We start from the raw sequence: 6466 nt of genomic DNA, 5'->3' as shown, positions 1-6466 counted from the left end.
ATCATATCCTAGAGCCTGCTCAGATCTTCCTGGGCCTTCCCATTCTCCAGGGCTTTGGAGGGCTGGCGTCCTGCAGCAGTAGCAATAGTGCCTTCACCTTTCAGGTATAGAGGCATTTGAATTTAGCAGTTTTGTCATGTTCTCTCTTAATTCCCTCTCTGATCTAGGAAGTACACCTGAAGACAGAAAAAAAAAATAGAGAAGACAGTGCTCATACCTCAGTGCTTCTCTAGGCTGGTTCCCCCTTGTTTTCCACACTCCTGGTGCTTGTCCAGCCCTAGCAGGTCACACGTGCAGTGGAAAGCCCAGAACCTGCCCGGCAGAAGGTCCCAGCAAACTGCGATGTCAAAGTTGTTTCTCTGCAAAGATATCAGAGTAGGTGCTATATGCAGTCACTGCCAAAAGTCAGGTCCACTTTACTTTTTTGCGTAGTATTGTGATTGTTTCTGTGTTGGCGATAATTTAGACTATTATTGTTGGCTGTTATTTACAGTTGTGTTTTAAAAAGGGGAGGAGAACTGTCTGGTGTTTCGGTGCACTATCTAGAAGTCCATGGGGATCAATCCACATGGAAAAGCTGACTTATTGCTCCCTTAGCTAAAGGGCTGTTAGATTGCTGGTGATGCACTTTAATCATGCTAAGATCAGCAGCGTTACCGCCTGGAATCACAGAAGGGAGTTCCTGTTAGGTAGTTTCTTCCCTTTTCAGGTAGATTCTTTCCTTTTAAGGGTCTCGGGCTCAGCAGGGTGCGTTGTGGCACTTTGTGGCACTTGTGAATACTGTGAATTCCCCCTCGACCCGATCGCTTCTAAGAACTGAATGTTTTGCTAAAAGCAGTTTTACTGATTTGTTCAGATCTGGCCACACTGAAAAGCATGTATTTTGTGTTGAGAAAAAAAAAAACAAGTCAGAGTTTAAGTTCCAGTAATGGGGCTGAATACCCCTACCAGCATCCTACTGGGATCTGTATGCAGCTTCCATTATTAAATGAAAATCGTTTTCAGTGTGGCAGTTTGTGATAAAAGCAGATCTGCAGGATAACTTTCAGTGCAACGGTCTTTGTGTCTGTGACTTCTTGTTGAGGATAACCACGGTGTTCACAACATGGATTTGTCAAGTTCCGCATTATTTTTAACTGAAAGTTAGTGGACACGAGATATTGCCATGTTACAGTTGATTTTCCTTCCTATAGCAGAATAAGCTATTGCAGTGCAAGCACCTTGTGTGCAGCTGTAACTGCCCAGGTTGTGGCTGGGGTGTGGAGGAAGGGGGGGTGGGAGGTTTGGTGCAGGAGGAGGGGAGAAGAATGTTTTATTGCTTTAACTTAAGTCTAAATAAAGCAGCAATTTATCAAGAACTGCTCTTCTGACACTCTTTAGGAAGTGCAGGCTTGAGATATGGGTTGAAGAACTAGCTCAAAGCAGTCGGGCGCAATATTTACGTTGCAGTGCAGATGAGGGATTGGCCAGGCGGTGCCATTACTTTCCTTTTCTACGGACGCAGGAGTTAATGTGGAATGCTAATTCAGAAACCCTTTTTTTTTTGGAGGAGCTGAGCATTTCCCTGAGATGAGTGTGAACTCACGTTCTCCGAATACATCATTGGTGTCTCGTAGCGGGTGACGGTTCTTCTCTCTTAGTTTTACTGTGAAGTGCAATATGAGAGAAGAGGTCCTTGGTAATCTTTAGCAGTCCCATCTGCTAGAAGTGTTGAGCGTAGCTGTCTTTCGATGCCCAGACTAGAAAGATTTATCTGTTTCACTGCTTTTTTTTTTTTTCTTCCTTTGGTAATGGCGGTTCCTGTTTCTCAGGAACCTGCTGAAATCTCACTAGCACAAGTGTACCTGTAGGTCAGGTTTCATTTACAAGATCCCTCAGCTTTTCAGCCAGAAGTTTTGGCACCAGTCATCCCCAGAACCAGCAGATTTCTTACTTGGGTAGGTATTTAAATACAGTATGGGAACCATGAGGCTCGCAACTGTGTAGTGCCATTCTGCACGTTAGGGTGCTCTGCAGTGGGAAACCATACGTCCATGTCAACACCGGATTTGCAGCCCAGAGGTACACACATTGCATTTACTCCTGAAAGTCTTTCCAGTTTAAGTGCCTCTTTTCAGTTACTCTTGTTTACTGACACGCGCAGCACATCAGCCTTTTCTTCAAAGATCTCAGTGTCCCTCCTCTGCTGAGATGTGTTATTGAGCCAATTCAGCCTAACAAAGCCGCTGCATGATCCTTTGGAGCAGCCCCTCAGAGTGCTGCTTTCTTCTGAACGGTGGGTGTTTCCACAGAGACAGCTATGGACTTTCTGCCTGTGTTACATATTTATTGCGGTGCATGACTGTGATGGAAACCACAATGTAGCTTGCCAGGGTCTGCTCCATCCTCTGCATCCAGCATGGATTGTATCTGTTGCCGAGAAGCTGTCCTTGCAGAGCAAAAGTGGCTGTTGGACAAATGCAGGTGGAAATGGGGTGGAAAGCGAGTGTGTGAAAACCCGTCAGAGTAGCTTGCTTTTGCCTGCTCACATTCTGCCTGTTCCAAACTTCATCTTCCAGTCCTGGAAGGAAAAACAAAATGCTCTCACTAGAGGCCTTCAATGAAGGCTGACCATTTTGGAAGATGCTGTGATTAAGTGATTGAAGGGTGAGCCAGGGCACTGGTCTCCGTTCTGTCTTTCTCCATAAGCTGAGCAAGGAACTCTGAGTCCTGCACACGCTCTTTGGCCACCCGGACATCGGCAAGCAGCATCAGGGTCCTTGAAAAGGAGATACTGCGAGGCTGTTCTATCAAGAGCAAGCATGAGACCCACAGATGATATGGGGATGATAAACTGTGTGTTTGGAGCAGCTCCAAAGCACAGATGACCTTCAGACAGCAGCTTTTCTGCTCTGGAAATCAGTCGTCGGTTATCCGTCCGCAATGGCTGGAATTTTCCTTGCTCCTTTGAAAACAAGTGGGACTCTGCTTGTGACTACATGGCCAGCAGAATGGTCAGCTGCCACGAGCTGGGTTACACATCCCATCGGCTTGCTCTCTGCACCTTATTGCGATTCACACAGGCAGCTGGTGTGATGGCAGTCCTGTTTTTGTGTCCTCTTACACCCTGGCAGTGTGCACTTGCTGCCCACCTCTGTGTGGGCACCCCACGCTGAGCGGATGCTTCAGGACAACACAGCCACTGAACTCGGCAATTATCTTCAGGGTCTCCAACTCCTAGAAGGCAAAATCACCTCTGAGGATCAGTCTGAGAAGATACATGAAGGCAGGAACATGATGTACCTCTGGCAAAGATAAAGACTTGCTGTTCTGGAAAGAGTGATTTCTTGCTGGATCTCCCCAGCACCCTTCCCTGCAGCCTGTTGTTCCCAGATATGTTTTTCTTGTTTAGAACAACTCCGTGTCCCAGTGTACACCCACACAGTCACTGCAGTAACAAGCAGGAGCACTCGCTGAACAACATCTGTGTCTTTGCACTATTTTGAAAAGGCCCGTACCGCAAACCCGGGGACCTGTTTGTGTCCTGCGCGTAATGAATTTAATTAAATTGAGCGCATTCTATGGTAACGTAGGTTTATTTTTTCATTTGTACCGCGTTTCGGGGAAAACCTTTAATTAAAGGCCTGTTACCAGTTCAACAGCCTCTGATCTTCCTGTGCGTCCATCCTTCCAGAGAGGGAGAGACCCCCCCATCCCTCCCAGGGTGCCTCTGCCGTGCAGTTGGGAGGGGAGGCTGCAGCACAAACCCCTGTGTTTGCAAAAGCCAGCAGGAATGGCAGCTGGGAAACGGCTTAAGCTTCATCTCCTGAGCCAGCTTGAAAAAGTACTTGCCACGTTGTTCTGAAGCTGCTTCTCCAGTGCCATTGCCACCCACAGCCGGAGCCGCTCCAGGTTCCCAGGAAGGGCAACCACCACGTCATTTGCTTGTTGTAGTAACCCTTCTCCAGCTGTTTTTAACGCTGTTTGTTTTGTGTGTGGGATGGAAGGGCCCTGGCGAAGGCAGCGGGCACCCCTCTCGCCCCGGCGTGCGGGGCTCCCCGGGCAGGCGGCTCACTAGAGGGCACCCGGCGGCCGCGCCGGCACAGAGCAGGATGCTGGCAGGTTCCTCACAGCTCTCATCATCTCCTCGCCTCCAGACTGCACATACTGAACCTCGGAGGCTGGCATAAACAGGTCGCACGGGGGGGGCACGGGTCCCATGGTTGGGGTTTGGCGTTCCTCTTTTGCCTCTTGGTTTGCGGTGCTGTTCGGAGACCGGGAAGCTGCAGGTAATCGGGAGGAAGACGGATGAGCCCACTCTGCTCTTGTGTGTTGTAAACTAGTCCCCCCCGCACCCAGCAGTGATTTATCACTAGCTGCTTGCCAAGGAGGAGATGCTGCTTCGTAATGAGGAGCATCTTGATTGCTTTGTAGGTAAACAATAAAACTCTGCCTGTGGTGTGGGAACAGGAGAACCAGAGCCGGTTCCCCCGCCGCTGATACAGGGATACCTGGTGGCAGAGGGCAGAGCTGGTTGTATTTATGGTCCTGCCCCTGCTTGTTCCCTGCCTGTGTTTCTACGAGCTGCTGTAGGTAGGGCTGGTGCCCAGGATGGCTTGGTGGCATTCTGTTTGTCCATTCTGTCCTGCAGCAGCGCTAAGAGCAGCAATTAGACTGGCTGGTAACCTCTGCCCATCTTAACCCTGCGGCAAGTTTCTGGCTCTGCCCCCACCGCCCTGGGTCTCTGGCTGGAGCTTTCCAAAAACCAGGTTGGGGCAGGGAGGCGGAGGGTGGCACCTCCCCAGCAAAGTGGGCTCAGCACCGCAGGGGTGAGCTGCCCATGCACAGAAACCAGGGTGGTTTTAAGAGGAGGAAAAAAAAAAAAAAAAGCAGCAGTTTTTTCTTTTAGCAGCTAAAGCCTCATTAATTTGAAGATTGAGATGGGCACACAGTTGGAAACCGGGATCACAGTCCCAGTGGTGGGTCTGAACGGGGATTAAGAGGAATGAGTGAGACCCTGAGTTGAGGGGCTCTGGGGAAGCGGAGGGAAGCGCTGGGGGGGCTGAGCCATCTCCTGCACAAAGGATGGGGGCTCTTAGATCCGCTCGGACCTTTTGTTTCCGGAAAGCCAGACCGGCCCCTCCGTGCTTTGCCTTTGTGGCTCCAGCTGATGAGGCAGCGGCACTGCCGCGGGAGGAGCAGAGCCCTGGTGCCCACCGAGGACTCGCACTTTCCCCGCACGGCACTGGCGACATCCCTGCGCCGCAGCATCCTCCAGTTCAGCTGGTGGAAAATCAGGAAGGGTTATTTACTGGAGTGATTTAGGGAGATGCTTTAAACGGCATGTAAATGTTTGCATATTGCTTTGAGCATGGCAAGAGCTTTTCAAGTGCCAGCTATTGTTATTTGGCGTTGGAAACCATGTTCTCCTTAAAATCAATACCGCAAAGAACGACGCCTGGGCAAGCTGGGTGACTTGCTACAACGCTGTTACTATTGCCATTAGCAGAGAGGATTGTAACCCGCACTGACACAGCCCTTTGGGCTCGGGGTATTGTTCTCGTTTGGTGTAAAGCATCGCTTACTTCCTCATGAGAGAGCACCCTCTCCTCTGACCCTCGCTTGCACAACTGTTTTCTGCTCAAACCTAGAAATAAAACACGTTGCAGTCAGGCCTTTAAACTATAAAAAAAAGCACACCAACCCCAAAACAACTGAATGCACAGAGAATTTGGTTACCCAGAGAAGTTGTGGCTGCCCCATCCCTGGAAGTGTTCAAGGCCAGGTTGGATGAGGCTTTGGGCAACCTGGTGTAGTGCGGGGTGTCCCTGCCCACGGCAGGGGGTTGGAACTAGATGATCTTTGAGGTCCCTTCCAACCCAGACCATTCTGTGATTCTATGAAAACACAAGCTCACGAAGGTTTTGCCATCAATTGGCCGTGCTATGGAAGAGGGCAGCGAGCCGTTCATCCCGTGGGCAGCGCAGGCTCTTGGTCCCTCGCTGTTAATCCCGTGCCGCTGCGCTCTGTGGAAGGAGCCGGGGCTGCTGACGGTTGGCGACCCGAAACGGACTTCATGGTGGAAACGCTCAGATATCCCCCCTGGCCCCGATTCTGCATGTGCTTTCAAGTCCCGCTTGCCCCCCAAATGCTTGGGTGGGTGCTTTGGGTTTTATGTGGCAAGCTCGGAAGCGGAGGCAGCTCCCAGTGGGTGCCCACTGCCCTTGCAGGAGGGATGGGCACAGCCTTGCTCACCCAACTGCTGCCCCCAGCCCTGCTGAGCTTCACCAGGCTCTGCGAAGGGCTTCCCCCCACTCCCGGTGCTGGATTGAACCCCTGGCTGCAAACTCTCATTTAGGCGTTTCCCAGTTTGCTCACCTCTCCCCTTGCAGGACTCCCAGTGCAGCCCGAGGTGGTCCATGGATGCCAGGGCAGAGCTGGTGCCTGCCCTGGCTGCTCTCCCAGCGCTCCCTGCAAACTGCTCAGC

General features: G+C 51.0%; 1 long non-coding RNA gene across 1 annotated transcript; it reads left to right on the top strand.

The window, feature by feature from the left end:
* The first annotated feature begins 2237 nt into the window (after positions 1-2237).
* On the top strand, positions 2238-3460 carry LOC147526812 (uncharacterized). The gene is made up of 2 exons (XR_015222891.1): positions 2238-3141; positions 3179-3460. It is a non-coding gene; the product is annotated as an uncharacterized LOC147526812 (long non-coding RNA).
* Positions 3461-6466: the final 3006 nt, after the last annotated feature.

The sequence above is a fragment of the Tauraco erythrolophus genome, chromosome 27 (genome assembly GCF_009769465.1).
Source record: "Tauraco erythrolophus isolate bTauEry1 chromosome 27, bTauEry1.pri, whole genome shotgun sequence".
Lineage (NCBI taxonomy): Eukaryota > Metazoa > Chordata > Aves > Musophagiformes > Musophagidae > Tauraco > Tauraco erythrolophus.
This window is presented reverse-complemented; position numbering and strand designations above follow the sequence as displayed.